Source organism: Sarcophilus harrisii, chromosome 1 (assembly GCF_902635505.1).
Source record: "Sarcophilus harrisii chromosome 1, mSarHar1.11, whole genome shotgun sequence".
Classification (NCBI taxonomy): Eukaryota; Metazoa; Chordata; class Mammalia; order Dasyuromorphia; family Dasyuridae; genus Sarcophilus; species Sarcophilus harrisii.
In genome coordinates, this window is record NC_045426.1 from 113,365,801 (window position 1) to 113,380,910 (window position 15,110).

The 15,110-nt window shown below is 33.2% G+C and overlaps 1 protein-coding gene across 3 annotated transcripts in view; it reads left to right on the forward strand.

Annotated features, from left to right (window-relative positions):
* Positions 1 to 452: 452 nt before the first annotated feature.
* Positions 453 to 15,110, forward strand: part of PTPRD (protein tyrosine phosphatase receptor type D) — a 1,049,942-nt gene continuing 1,035,284 nt past the window's right edge. For 2 of the 3 annotated variants that reach the window (XM_031947812.1, XM_031947874.1), the window contains exon 1: positions 458 to 482. The gene's annotated coding sequence lies outside the window, so the exon portion shown is untranslated. Of the gene's footprint in view, positions 483 to 15,110 lie in introns of all 3 variants that reach the window. The other variant, XM_031947762.1, reaches the window with a different exon arrangement.

Genomic DNA, 15,110 nt, shown 5'->3' on the forward strand with positions numbered 1-15,110 from the left:
TTGAATACTTTGATAACATCATTTTAATTAATTGGAATTCTTTGCCCTCCTATGTATTTTATATATTTAAAAACTATATATATATATATATATACATATATATATATATATATATATATATATTCTGAGAAGTGAACCATAGGTTTAAACATATTGTCAAAGGGTTCATCACAAGCACATACACAAAAGTTAAGAACCTTGGCATAGTGTGTTGTGGAAAATATTAAGACTATAAAGAAGAAGAAGAAATTGTAATAGTAGCAAGTAGTAGTAAGTAGTAGTAGTAGTAGTAGTAGTAGTAGTAGTAGTAGTAGTAGTAATAGTAGTAGTAGTAGTAGTAGTAGTAGTAGTAGTAATAGTAGTATAGCTTAATTTATCCTAATGGGTAAAATATAACTGACAATATTTTACATACTCTTTTCAAATACAGGTGTGCTCCTGCTTAAGAAAACTGTGAATTTAGAAAACAGATAAATGAACAGGTAATTATTTTTCTTTATTCTAATGAGATTTTATAATTAGATTCTAAGATGCATTTTACATAGCCTATTTTAAATTTGTATTTTAAAATGTATTATAAGTTTGTGCTCATAAACATTTGTGTATCTACAAGGGGTTGGCTAAATGTAAAAGGATTAATGATGACATGAATAGATCTGGGGAATCTGGCCCACTTCTATCAAAAGAAGACCAAAACACTATGTCTCAGATGACAGTAAGCTAGCCAGGGGCAACATGGTTAAGTGAAAGGGATAGAAAGAGATAGACAAATACCAGAAGTACCAAAAGGCTGGCCATTCTTTCTTTCATATCTAAAAGGGATATTGAACTGGAACTAGATCTTTCTACTTCTTCAAATGTCTCTGATTTAGGACTACAATATGTGGAGTACAAAAGAAAAGTTACTTCCCTGGTGAAGAAAGTGAAATATAGCTAACATTTGCTCATGTAGCTTATCCCATCCAACACTGAATATATAGAAGACTGCCACAAATAGAAAGTAGCCAAGGAGACTCATTTATGAAAATAAAGTCAATCATATATTTGAAGCATATATTCTACAGTTTAGAATACTTTAAATAATTCTCATTTTAAATAAATTCCTTTAGCTAGGAAGATGAGATCTCAGCTCAGATCAAGATAGAGGAATAACTCTCACCTAAGGGAAAGTCTCTGAAATCCCTAAGGAGGCAAATTTGAAATCAGGGACATGTTGAAAAGGCACTTTCCTTTATAGGGTTTCAACTTACAAAATATTTTCCTCCTGACTTTCTGGAATATACTCTATCTGTGCTTTTTTCTTTGAACTCCACCTCTGCTCTTTACACACAATGTTACTTTAGTATTCTTTTCATGCATTAGGAGTTACATTTATTATTATTTTTATTGAAGCTGATTAATCTCTGGAAACCTATTAATTTTATAAAGTAAAAGTTTCATGGATTTCATATATAAATATGAGTGTATACATATACTCAATGAGGTGCTGGGAAGCAAAAACCTTCCCCAACAGTCTATTTTTTTTAATTGAGACACATGTCCAATTTGAACATAAAAATTTAGGGCTAAAGTCAGCAGTCTACCTGCTTTTGTCAATTCTTGTAAAGTTATTTGCAGAGCACTTCTGTTCCTGGGTATCAAACGTTTGGATTGCGATTCCTTAACAATCCATTCTACACATCATGTATCTCATACTCAACCTTGTGATATTACAAAAAAGACCCATTGTTCTCTGCAATAAAGTTTTTTTTCCTATTTTATAATAGGAATCTTTTGCCTACTTGGCTATAAAGAGAGTTCTTTTATAGCTTAAATTCTTGACAAGGATTTAAAATGCTTTTAGATGCCTTTGCCTAAATGTAAATTGAACAGATGCTTTAAACATTTAAGGAATAATTAGTTTTAGTACAAATGTATAAGTCACTCTTTTTAGAATTCATTTCTTGGCTATCTCAAGTCCTTTAATTTAATAAACATCAAAAGATGCATTGTCATTAAGGACTAAATTGCCTGTGAAATTTGATATTTTCTTAAGAAATGAGCAAAGCAGTCTCAGAAATATAATCCCATTCTTCTTAAACCAAACAAAATACTTTGGAAAATTCATTTCTAAAATCAAAAATCATCAATAGAATGCCAATCTCTTCAATCTGTAGAACGCATTTGTAAATTTCTAGAGATTTTGAAAGTGTTTTGTCACCTAAAAGCTTGAAGACCATACTTACAAAAATCTCAAAGAATTTTTTAATGTCTTAATCAAAAATATTTATTTTTAAGTATTTTTGTCAATAAAACCAAAGTATATAATGCATTTAAAATATTTTTATCTGACAATTTTTTTTATGTATTAAAAGGATTTAAATTTAAGAACTGTATTTTTACCCAATGTATATACTTTTAAAAAGGCATTAATGATTTTTTTCATTTCTCTTAATATTTTTACTACTTAATATACTATCTATGCAAACAAAACAACTAAAAGATATAATAAGTTTCTTTGGTTCAAGGGAAGCCAAAAAAATCTCAAAAAGAAAGTACATTGCACTCATTAGAGAGAGTGCTTGATGTAACTTAACCTCTTGTGCCTTTTATATAACCTGAGCTATAATTGGCTGACATTTACAATAGTAGTGAATGCAGTAATTTGCCTATGTTTTCTATTCAGAAGAATAGTGCTAATAACAACATCAAAGAAAAAAAATGTTTAGGAATATAATCTTAGAGAACAGTCCATGCCTTCTTTGCCATGTTCTATGTTGTAAGTAGCCAGAGAACTCAGCTTTATAATAGTTCATCTGACTTAGAAATCTTGAATATGGCAGGGGGGAAATCATTGATATTCATTTTGTATCAAAAAATTACCAAAAACATTGGTGTTGAGTAGCATTGGTTTCTATTTAGAGCTAAAAAAAATGAAGTCATATTTTTAAGTAAGAAAAAGAGTATAGGACCACATGAGTTATTGAGAAATTTGTAGTTGATGGAAACTAACTCATCTCCAAATTTAAAACAATTATATATATTCAAACAGCCTCTTAATACTGCCTCATGGCTTTATTGAATGATATAAACAATACCATAAGAAGAAATCTGTTATAAGCATTAGTGTTTTCTTTGTAATGAAGAGAATGAGGATATAATTATACATATGCCTACAACTGATATAGAACTGGTCAACATATATTCATGCACTTAATGTACTTGTCAGATCAACAAGAAGTGAAGTAAGTGAAAAAGCAAATTGCACTTAGTTGGACATTTTAAGGATTATTTTTTTAAATGGCCAATGGAGAGGAAGATTTCAAAGTTGATTTATATATTTTTTTATTAGTAGGAGGAAAATTCCATTAGCGGAATCTTCTTTTAAAGTAGTTTGTTATCATCTTATCCTTTATTTAAAATTATAATGACTGCCTCATTTTTTAAAAAATAGAAGAATCAATTTGACTAAATTAAAGAATTTTCCTTAAAAAAAAATCCAACGACATGTAAGTAGTCATATTAGTGATGGCACTTGGATCATCTGATGCAACCGTAATTCCATTAGTGTGGGTTTCCCTTGCAATGAAAATGATAACCCTTTAATACTTCCTGTTCTTAGAGTTTTCAGGCAAGATATTTTGTCACATATATGTATACACATATGTATGCATGTATGGATACATGTATATGTGTGTGTGTATACATCAGAACTGAACTGAGGGGACATGATAGGTTTATGTAATCTAAGATAAATCAAACTGAGAATATCCTCCTTTCTTATCATTAATTAAAAATTACTATACATTATATTACTCCAAAAAAATCAATATCATAATAAACAAATGAATTCAATACGAGAAGCATTTCACCAAATACTGTAGATCAATTGTTGTATGCTAGAGAGTGGAAATGGTAAAATTTGAATTCGGGTTGTACACTTACATTATAAGTTATAGAAAATTGCTAAAAACCCTTGAAGTTTCAGTTTCTTCACCTATAAAATGAGGTCATTAGATCATTCATTAATCTCTAAAATCCCTTCCAGTTGTAAATCTATAATTCTATATGTTATTTTTCTAGTGAATATAGATTGCTTTATTAATTCAATTCAACTAGAATTTACAGGGGCAGCTACATGATGCAGTGAAAAGAAACTGAAATCAGGAGAACCCAAGTTTAAATCCAGTCTCACTTAACACTGTCCATGAGCAAGTCACATTTGCCCCTCCAAAATGTGTGTGTGTGTGTGTGTGTGTGTGTGTGGTGTAGATATACTATATTGTGTGCATAATAAATCTCACAAAAATAAATCAATTCTTCTCCCCAAGGAATTTACATTCTATTTTAAGGAGTGATAGAGTCAGAAGGAAGTAATATATTCTTAATATAATAAATTGGAACAAGATAATACAATGACAGGTGTAGTGGCACAGACCTATACTCCTTGCTTCTTAGGAAGTTAATGTTGGCAGATCTCTTGAATTTGGGAACTCTTCTACAGTAGTCTAAACTGATCATCTGTCCACATTAAGCCCAGAATTAAAATGGTAAGACCCAAAGAACAAGTGCAGTTGATGAAAATGAACTAGAGCTTAAGGGAAAGACTTGGACTTGATATACTGATATGTGCCAATAACCTAGAAAGAGTGATCATTGAAACCATGGGAGCAACTGAGATAATTAAGAGTGGAAAGAAAAGAGTAAGGAGGATCAAAGCAAGAACCTGGAGGAACATGATACATAAGAAAGAAGAGATATATGATAAACCTGAGAAGGAATTGTCAGGCAAGTAAGAGAAGAGCCAGCATAGAATTGTGTTGTAGAGGCCAATGGCTATAGGAAGCCCATCATGTTAAAACCCTCAAAGAAAATGAGGACTGAGAAAAAACCTTCAGAATGAGCATTGAGTATCACTCAGGTGATGTGATTGGAAACTACACTGAAAAATTGAGAAGTAGATGAATAGTAAGGAAATATGGGCAATGTATCTGTAGATATTCATTCTAGGAGGTTTGTTGTGAAAAGGAGGATAGAAAAGAGAAGACATGAGAGGATAAAAGGAATAAATGAAGTATTTTTTAACAGTAACTGACATGAATATATTTACAAGCAGTAGTGAAGGAGCTAGTAAGTCACATATGTGTGAGAGAGGAGGGAGAGGGAACAATGAATATGACATGGTCCTCAAGAAGACAGGAAAGGGCAGAATCAAAGACACAAGTAGAAATTGGCCACATCAAAAAGAAAGGGCACCTCTTTTTCAGAAAGTAAAGGAAAAATAGTACGTGTGTGTGTGTGTGTGTGTGTGTGTGTATGTGTGTGTGAAAATGCAGCAGACTATTGAGAATCAGAGGATGAATTTAAAACTGAAAAGAAATTCAGAAGTTGTCTAGTTCTAAAGCTGAAAGGAACTCAGAAATTTTCTAATTCTTTCAATTAATTGGGGAAAGTATTGAGAATGAGAGAGGGTAAGTGACTTGAGTAAGATCACATAGGTAAGTAAGAATCAAAGGGAGAATTTGAATACCTCTTCACTGAAAACAGGAAGACTTAAGTCTCCTGAGATCAAATTGTTGTCATTTGTCCTTCACTTTCAAAGGGACCATGATATAGGGAGATTTTGCCATTATACGCAAGTGAATTGGATTTAAGTGAGGGAGGGCTATGCAAAGTTACTTGTTTCATTTACCCCTCCAGAGCCATCTGAGTTCGGTGGCAAGATGAGTCAAGATGACTGGAGATAGTCCTGGATGAAATGGGATACCTTGGTCTTTTTAAACTAAGTTCTTCAACAAATCTCAGTTTGACTGAGGTCACACCCATTCAGTAATTAAAACTAAGTAGCAATTTAGGCAAAGAATGGCAGCTTTCAACTAATCTAACCTCCCCCCCCAAAAAAAAATAAATAAATAAACAATTAAATAAATAAATAAGTGAGTGAATGAATGGAGGCAGGGGAGATACTCTCAGGGTTTCTGGCCAAAGCAGAAATGATGGCTTATTTACATTCAATCTAAGTCAGTAAGACCCAAATAATGACCAAATGGGAGTTGGCCTAGGACTTATTAGTGATCAATTAGAATCCAGATTGTTTTTGGTTTAAGGCATGGTCTTTAAGAAAGAAGAGAGGTCAAATATTGCCTCAGACATTTACTAGCTTTGTGAATATGGACAAGTTACTTAACTCTATTTCTCTCAGTTCCTATCTATAAAGTGAACTGGATAGGGAAATGTCAACCACCTCTAGTATCTCTACCAAGAAAATCTCAAAGTAAGTCATGAAGAGTGAAATATAAATGAAAAACAACTGAACACAACCATTGAATCCAGAGGAAATTCACTTCCATGATAAGGTATGGGGTAGGACAGATGAGGGAATCTCAGGTTGACTTCTCTTTTCTTAGTAAAGTCAGAAGTGTGAATATTTGCTGAAAGTAATAAGATAAGGAGTGGCATTGGGAGACTGAGGAGAGAAGAAAGTTTTGGAACATTCACTTGAGATAAATAAATAGTCAATCAAGGAAGAAAATGTTTGCTAGTTAGCAGCAAAGATATCATTAAAATTAGAAAATTTAGATTTATAGCAGATTTAGTTCAAATCTTACCTCTTCCATAAGCCCAGCTCCCAGTGTCTTACCTTCCCCAAATGGTGTAGTTTTTATCTTATATGTTTTTTGTGTATATTTATTTATGTCCATGTTGTCTACTAAGATAGAATATAGATAGCATGCTGGCAGGGACTATTTGCTTCCTCTTTTTGTATTCCCAACATCCAGGACAATGCATGGAATTACATAGGATAATTGAATAATTAATTGGTCCAATTATCACCATGATACCATAACATCTCAGTAGCATTCTCAAGGTCTGTAGTACAAGTAAAAAATATATGGTGGAGTGATTCAGGATTGAGTGTGATTGTGTAAATGGTGGAAAACAAGAGTGAAAGAGAGTTAATAATCAAGAATGATGTATAGTTGAATTGGTTAATTGTGGAATCAATAACAAGAAAGGAAAAAGGTGAGTCCATAGCAATAGGGAATGCTTAGAAAACTTGGAGGATAGGATGGTAGAAAGAATGAAAAGAAATTGCAGTGAGACTAAAGGGTAGCTTTGCGGGGGGAGGGGAAGAGAAGAGAAAGAAAAAAAAGATACTGATTATGGGGGAGAATTAAATTTAAATATCATGGAGGTATCACAATTTTGTGCAGTGATAATATGAAATACATTGAAAGTTAATGTGGATGAGCCTCAATTGCATATCTTTAAAATATGGGGAATGAATTAGATAGCATTTAACTCTAAATGGATGATCCTGCATTTCTATAATTCCCACAGTGACTCAAATAACACCTTCATTTCAACTAGGCTTATTTTGCCTCTTTTCTCAGATCATGGTATCACAGAAAAATATGGAGGTGTCCTTAAGGATTATCTATAATCATAGACTCTTGAATTATCAAAAACTTTAGAGAACATATAATCCAATTTCCTAATGAAGACACTGAAACCTAGGACTTCTCCTAGGACTAATGTAATATTCTCAAGGTCAAGGTCATAAAGGTTAGAAGGATTAGAGCTAGTATTCCTCCCCTCATCTGTTTTCTCTAAAGAATTTCTGCACTACTATACTGTAGTGGTTTCTTTGTTTTTTATATGAAAATGATTTTTCCAAGGTCATATAGCTTGTTAGTGCTGAGTTTGGGTCAAAAATCAGAGCCTCTTATTCTTAGCCAAGTTTTCTCTTTATTAAAACATGCTATCACCTATGAGTATGGAAGTGTTGTTAATATTCCATAAACACTTTAAAATTTCATAAGAAAAAATGTGATGTTTGTTTTTTTTCCTAATGTTTAGAATAAAATTTGAATATAGCAAATGATCATAGAAGAGTTCTCTTAGTTTTCTTTCTTGTGACAGACATAGCCTTTTGTTGTTGTATTCTCTCATATTATATGATTCTAATTAGATCTGCCCTCCATTTCAAATGTTCATTCATTTTGTTTTAAGTATTGTTTACATTTTTTATTCTTTCATTTGTTTATTTATTTTGCATCATTCATATATATATATATATATATATTTACAAATATAGCCCTCTGATTTTCCTCTTCAGTGCCATTATTTTAACAAAAAAAATTTTTTTTAAAAGAAGAGTTAAAAAAAAATCTAACCAACTCACCAACTTAATCTGACTGTCCTCAAAGTTCTTCCCCCATACTGCCCCACCCCTTGGGAAATAGGGAGAGATGTACATTTTCTCCTCTCTTCTTCTGAACTCTCCTCCACCAGCTATGCTAGAGGCAAAAACTCTCTATTAAACTGCTTTAAAAGTTACCAAGAGAAAGCTATTCCATTGTGAAGTCTTCTTGGTTAGTGTACTAGAACAAATTCAGCCCATTTAATCGTGTGGCATCAGGCAGCCCTGAAAATGCAATTTGTTGTAAAATTTGTTTTTGCACTACTATTAGAAGCCAAGTGTTCAGCTCTTTTGCTGCTCTCCACTGGACCTTATCAGAGAACATGCTAGCTAGAGGGCATCAGCAGCCCTGATCACTCAGAAGGAAACAGGACAGCTGTGTTCCTGACAGCTGGAGGAGGCATGATGTCCATCAACAAATATCTGGGATACCTAACAGTTCTCCTCTGCAAGTAGGGGGAGGGCAAACCTGTTGGATTGGAAATAGGAATGATTTTTTTTGTGACATTCAGGAAAGAACAGTTCTTTTGGGGGGATAAAATATGGATTTCTTTGGTATTTTATATATTACTCAGACATCATTTATCATTCCTGTAATAGCTCCAGGTAAGAGTTAAAAGATGAAGATGATGCTCCAGGAAAAGAGACTAGACATTTAAAAAAAAAATTGCTCTTAACAGAGCTAGAAAAAAAAAGCAATATACTTTTTTTAACCTTGGGAAAAATAAAAATTAGACAGTTATTTCTCTTGCAGTTATATTCAATGACCTTTTGAATGATCAAAATATACTGTATGTTGATGATGTGAAGTAGTTTTATAGGTTCCCCATATTTCACTCTCTCCATTTCCATTTATTTATTTATTTATTTCACAGAATTTAGAGAAAGTTAGTTTGATATTTCATTAGGCTTTTGGTGAGTATTAGTTCAAATGGCTTCAAAGACAACTCCTTTAGCAAATTTGAATATAGAAAAACCAAGAAATACACATGTTTAACATTATTTGTATTGAACATAAACTGAATTTTTAGCATCCCTGAGGCTCTGACCAATCGTATTATTTAGGGAAAACAGAACACAACATCAAAACTGCAGGGGGGGGGGGAATTACAGTTAAATCGCTTTCCTAAAATATATATATCTTTGAAGTGTTCGGGTTCATGGATTTATTTGATAAAGGGGGAGGGGGTCTTTCACCATTGGGAGAATCTTTATTTATTTTAATGTCTCTTTGTCTTTTATATCAATATATACCTTCTCATCAATAAACTTTCCATGATACCCAGACTCACTAGCCTTCATCTCCCACCTATACTCTTCTTGATTAATGATGCTTTAATTACTTATTCCTCTCAGATAAAGAGTGCAGAAAAACAAATGTAAAGTAAATCCTCTGGAATAGAATCTATAACTGAAACCATACTGCATCATCCAATAGTCAACTGAGCTGACTTGCTTTTTTTTTGAAATCCTCAATGAATATCATAGTTCTGACACATTGCAAGGGCTTAATAAATGCTTGTTGACTGACTGAAGAAGTATACTGAGAGGTAGCTGCTCCAATGTATGTAAAGTATTTTGAAATCACTGTTATGATATAAATATGAACTTTTTAAAACTATGTTCAAAACAAAGGAAATTGGGGAAACTGGTGTATTTTCTTAGGCACTTCTGCCCCACCCCCTATCTTACTAGTTCAGATTTAATTGGAAGTTCTTTAAACAGTCCTTTACTTTTTGCTTAAATTTACTGGACTAATTTTCTGGTTATGCTTTAACTTTGAAATCCCTTATTCTTTTGGAATTGCCCTGGCAGACTCAGTTTTGGGGATTATTTTTTAGAAACAACCCAGAAATCGGACATCTGTCCTAGGACTGGCAGGATCTCTCTGATCTGTTTCTCCACTCCTGTTATCCCAGGTCCTTAATTAGTATTTCAGCATACTTAAAAGGACCTTGAAATTTTGTATCAGGCCTCTAAAAGTTTGGGGTTTACCTGCCTTGGTCTAACTGTATAATCTGCTCAGAAATCTGATCCTTTCTGCAGCCCTGTCTGTTCCTCTGGGCAGGAACAGGTGGAGCTACTCCAAGCCTCACCCATCTCCCCTGGAGTGGGTTGCCCCTCTGAATGGGCAGCAGGACTGTCTTGAGCCCTGCTGCTCTGTAAGCAGAGGCTGAGTTATGCCCAAATGACCACAGACCTAACTCACAGTGAATTGTCTATATGCTCCCCAACTGCAGAGGACCTGATATGATTGCAATAGGGAATTTTGTGTCTTGATGATTAACTCTGGGGTTATCAGGGAGAGACTTGTCCTTGCCATAAGTCCTTGCATTTTTCTAGCTTTATTTTGGTTTTTATTTGATGTATTTACTTTACATAGGGTTGGTCAAAGTTATGGTGCTAAGACCCTCTAGAGGAAGGTAATTCAATGATTTGAACAGTTAGAAAAGAAAGTGTGGAATGTTGTGGCACAGTTCCCTTTTAATGTCCTGACCCAGTTTCCTTAATTGTCCCATTTAGTTACTCTGCCTCAGGTTATAACCATTCCTTCTTAATGTTTGATAGGATAAAGGTCTTATATCTTAGACCTTAGGCTTTACTTATTCCCTCTTAATATTTGATGGGATAAAGGTCTTTATCCATTTTAGACATCATTAGAATATCAGGAGCCTCTCCAGTACCTCCCATTATGTCATCCTAAGTGCCTCCCTCCATTAGGTCATCCCCATCCAGGTACCTCCCCATTATGTCATTGTTCTTGTTACCCTATAAAAGAATCTTGTATCTGACATTCACTGCTGGATTCTTTGAGACAATATTCTCTTTCAGCTCAAGGACCAGACATGGATCTATTTGGTCCCAGTAAATCTCTCCATTAAATAAACTATTAAATTGTTCTCTAATCTCTATCTTGCTTAGTTGCCCTGGCATTACACCATCACATGCATGTAACACAATTTGTTTGATTTCTCAATCAATAGGCATCTACTTTGTCCCAAATTCTTTGCTATTGTAAAAAGTGTACTATAAACATTTTGTTGTATGTGGGGAATTTTTTCTTTCTTTTTATCCTTCTTAGAGGGATAAGCCCAGGAATAGAATTTCTGGGTCAAAGGATTTGGATATTTTAGTCACTTTATTTATTTAATTTCAAATTTATTTCCAAAATGGTTATAGTGGTTCACAATGAAATGTAAGCTCCCTGAGGGGGAAAAAAGCTATCTTCAAAAGATTGTCTAGAATAGTAAAAGTTTGAAAGAAAAAATTAGAATTCAAACTGATTTTAAATATTAGGAAGTGGTATTTTCCAAAATAAAAGTTATTAAATATAGTGACAAATGAAATAGTACATCTAGGGACAGACTTATTAGAATTGATAATAATGCCAGTTTTAAGGTTAAAATTCACAGTGGCCTACAGATAGGATATAACTGAGCAAGAAATGCTCAATATTAGTATGTAATATTCATGTAAGCAAAAGCAAGAAAATAAAACATTTTTTCTCTTGAGTCATTATAAAAGAACTTTGCACTGGTTTGTTCTCTACTTTTAAGAGATGAAGGAAAATCAGATATACAGAAAAGTAAATATATATATATATATATATATATATATATATATTAAAAAGTTGGAAAATAGCACCTAAAGAATGGCAAAGGTTTATTTATTTATTTATTTATTTATTTATTTTTAGTCCGGAGAAGCAAATATAATTTAAAAAACTGTAATGATTGGAAACCAAGAATAAATGTGACTAATGATCAAAAAGATTAGGCACAAAGAATTACACTAAAGAATGAAACAAAAGAGGCTACAGTGTTAGAGTCAGGAGAACCACAGAAGGTAAATCTTCCAAATAATTCCCCATCAAATAAAACAGGGCAGGTACAAACAAGATATTAACTAGACTAAAATAATTGAAAAACTAGATTTCTGAGATAGCGAGGTGGTATGGTGGATAGAGCATAGACTTAGAATTAAGAACACCTGAGTTCAAATCTAGGTTCAGACACTTGAATATCTGTATGACTCTGAACAAGTCATTTAACTCCAATTTCCTTGCCAGAAAACAACAACAACAAAAATGAAAATAAATAAATAAAATGCATTTCAGTGGTTATAGATAATATTTAAATGTGTGCATGCTGCTCCTCAGCATATCAATCTTCAGAGTATTCCTCAACACTGTCTTTAGGATATTGAATAAACTTTTCAGTTGAGCTTAAGTTTAAAGACTTTTGCTATATTTTAAAACTTATTTCACATAATTTTTCTTTATGAACCCAGATCTTTCATCCATGCTGACACACTTGCTGTTCCTCAAATTTGGAACTCCTCTTGATAGTATGACTGCATAATTTGTCCAATACACTTTAAGGTATTTCCTTCTTGCTACTACCTCTTAGAATTCATAATTTCCTTTGAGGCTCCTCCTTTACCAGGTAGGGTTTCTGAATCCCTTATTAGTACTTTATTTTCTCTCAAAGCATCTTGTATGCTTTCCTGTGTAAATGTTTGATTTCCCCAGTAGAAATTAAGCACCCAAAGGTCAAGAATTGTTCTTTCTTCTTATGTCTCCAGCACCAAACCTATTGCCTTACAAGGAATAAAGAGACATAGGGAAGGGGAAAGATGGACAAACCAAGAGGCAGAAACAGAGAAAGAAAAAGAGAGAGAAATCGAAGAACAGAGAAAAAAAAAAGAAGTTGAGAGAGAAAAAGAACAAGAATTTTTAAATATAGAGAAGACCTAGCTAGAGAAACTATGGGCTCATTGTAGGTTTCATTCTTATTAGATTCTTGGATGAAAACAAAGTAACTGAGAAGCTAAATGAACTATTTGCAATATCTTTACTCAAAGATTATCTTTGAAATCAGGCAAATGAAAGGTATCAGGTGAAATACATATATTTATATCTGTATCTATATAGATATTATCTATCTATATATAATTAGCTTGGTTACTAATTATAATGAGTTGAGGTAGGGCTGTCAGGTAGAGAGTTAAGATCTGACTATATAAATGAAAGGTGTGCTAGTCTCAACTTGATATTGTGGACATCTCTGATAAATTTCAGGGTCAAGAGGGACAGAAGAGAAGGAAAAGAATATTTCTTTTTTTAAATTAAAGCTTTTTATTTACAAAGCATATGCATGGGTAATTTTTCCAACACTGAACCTTGCATAACTTTATTCCAAATTTTCCCCTCCATCTCCCCACCCCCTCCCCTAGCTGGCAGGTAGTCCAATACATGTTATATATGTTGAAATACATGTTAGATCCAATATATGTTTACATATTTATACAGTTATCTTGTTGCACAAGAAAAATCAGATCAAGAAGAAAGAAAAAGAAAAACTAAGAAAAAACAAAAATAAAATGCAAGCAATAACAACAGAGAGAATGAGAATGCTTTGTTGTGTTCCGCACTCTATTCCCACAGTTGTCTCTCTGGGTGTATATGTCTCTCTTTGTCACTGCACAAGTAGAACTGGTTTGAATTATCTCAATGTTGAAGAGAGCCAGGTCCATCAGAAATGATCATCATATAGTCTTGTTGTTGACATGTATAATTATCTCCTGGTTCTGCACATTTCACTTAGTATTAGTTCATGTAGGCCTCACCAAGCCTCTCTGAAATCATCCTGCTGGTTGTTTCTTATAAAAAATAGTATTCCATAGCATTCATATACCATAACTTACTCAGCCATTCTCCAGTTGATGGGCATACACTCAGTTTCTAGTTCCTTGCCAATGCAAAAAGGGCTACCAAAAACATTTTTGCACATGTGAGTCCCTTTCCCTCCTTTAAGATCTCTTTGGTATATAATCCCAGGAGAAACACTGCTGGATCAAAGGATATCCACAGTTTGATAACTTTATGAGCATAGTTCCAAACTGCTCTCCAGAATGGTTGGATCCGTTCACAGGTCCATCAACAATATATCAGTGTCCTAGTTTTCCCATATCCTCTCCAACATAGGTCAGTATCGTTTCCTGTCATCTGAGTCAATCTGACAGGTGTGTAGTGAAATCTCAGAGTTGTCTTAATTTGCATTTCTTTGATCAATAGTGATTTGGAGCACCTTTTCATGTAGCTACAAATAGTTTCAAATTCTTCATCTGAAAATTATCTGTTCATATCCTTTGACCATTTATCAATTGGAGAATGGCTTAAGCTATTATAAATTTGAGTCAATTCTCTATATATTTTAGAAATGAGGTCTTTATCAGATCCTTTGAATATAAAAATGTGTTCCCAATTTATTGCTTCCCTTCTAATCTTGTCTGCATTAGTTTTGCTTTTACAAAAACTTTTTAACTTAACATAGTCAAATTTATCTATTTTATGATCAATAATGGTCTCTACTTCTTCTTTAGTCACAAAGTCCTTCCTCTTCCACAAATCTGAGAGGTAAATTATCCTATGTTCTTCAAATTTGTGGTATAATTCTTTATGTCTAGATTATATGAACCCATTTCAACCTTATCTTGGTATACAGTGTGAAGTGTGGGTCTATGTTTACTTTCTGCCACACTAGTTTCCAATTTTCCGAGCAGTTTTTGTCAAACAGTGAATTCTTATCCCCAAAACTGGGGCCTTTGGGTTTGTCAAATACTAGATTATAATCATGGGCTATTTTGTTCTGTGAACCTAACATATTCCACTAATCAACTTCGCTATTTCTTAGACAGTACCAAATGGTTTTGATGACTGCTGCTTTGTAATATAGTTGTAGATCTGGTAAAGCTAGGCCACCTTCATTTGCTTTTCTCTTGACTAATTCATTTAAAATTATTGACCTTAGAATTTCAAGGGAATTAATGAAATAAAAAAATCAAATGAAGGTGGCCTAGCTGTACCAGATCTAAAATTATATTATAAAGCAGCAGTGACCAAAACCATTTAGATTGACTAAGAAAG